Source organism: Otolemur garnettii, unplaced genomic scaffold, assembly GCF_000181295.1.
Source record: "Otolemur garnettii isolate 467f Iridium unplaced genomic scaffold, OtoGar3 scaffold00014, whole genome shotgun sequence".
NCBI classification, from domain to species: domain Eukaryota; kingdom Metazoa; phylum Chordata; class Mammalia; order Primates; family Galagidae; genus Otolemur; species Otolemur garnettii.
In genome coordinates, this window is record NW_003852409.1 from 2,097,114 (window position 1) to 2,098,304 (window position 1,191).

The 1,191-nt window shown below is 41.5% G+C and overlaps 1 protein-coding gene across 1 annotated transcript in view; it reads left to right on the forward strand.

Annotated features, from left to right (window-relative positions):
- CCDC180 (coiled-coil domain containing 180) overlaps positions 1 to 1,191 on the forward strand; it is an 81,579-nt gene that overhangs the window by 47,886 nt on the left and 32,502 nt on the right.

Sequence of the window (1,191 nt, forward strand, 5' to 3'; positions counted from 1 at the left end):
TGGTTCAGTGGCATTAAGTACATCCTCATTGTTGTGCTGCCATCACCACCGTTCGTCTCCGGAACTTTCTCATCTTCACACCTAAAACTCTTTACCATCGAGCACAAACTCCCCACCCCGCCCCGCCGCCCTACTGTCTCTGAATTTGACTGCTCTATACAAATACCTGTTCTGGCCCTGATTTCAATTGTTGTAGGTATAGTCCCAGAAGTGGAATTTCTAGATTATATAGTAATTCTACGTTTGTAGAGGGATCATCAGACTATTTCCATAGTAGCTGCATCATTTTGCGTTCTCATCAGCAAAGGCCAAGGGTTCCCGTTTCTCCACATCCTTATCAATACTTGTTATTTCCTGACTTTTTTTCAGTAACAGCCATCTTAGTGGGTATGAGGTCATATTGGGGTTTTGATTTGCATTTCCCTGGTTAACAACGTTGAACATCTTTCTATGTGTTTAATGGCTATTCTTTCCCCTCTCCCTCCATCGAGATTTTAACTCAATCCTAAATGAAAGTAATTCTAGATTTCGTCTTCAACACTTGTGAAACACTTGTGTGTGTATATACATATATATATATATTTATTTATTTATTTACTGAGACAGAGTCTCAAGCTGTCGCCTTGGGTAGAGTGCTGTGTAGTCGCAGCTCACAGCAACCTCAAACTCTTGGACTTAAGCGATTCTCTTGCCTTAGCCTCCCAAGTAGCTGGGACTACAGGCCCCTGCCACAATGCCTGGCTATTTGTTGTTGTTGTTGTTGTTGTCTTTGTTGTTTTAGCTGGCCCAGGCTGGGTTGGAACCCACCAGTTACGGTGTATGTGGCTGGTGCCCTACTGGCTGATCTATGGGCACTGCCCTGGGTATATTTTTTTAAAGCTTACATTATTTTAAAAATCACATATCTTTTACTCATTATAAGATAATCAAACACAGATGTATATAAAGTAAAAAGTGGAAGCCCTCAAAAAATATATATTTTCATATGCCTGTACTTAGGGCATACATGAGCAAAAATTGTCAATGGAATTTTTAATACTGACCCACAATCCCCCTTGCTACCATTAAACTCTGATGGTATAGGAGCGAGTGTCCCGCACATACTGGAACTTTGAACTTTCTTATCCTACCCCCTTGGCTACATAAAAAGCTGGGTAGTGTTTCTGGCAGCCACTGGGTATGGCTTGTGGA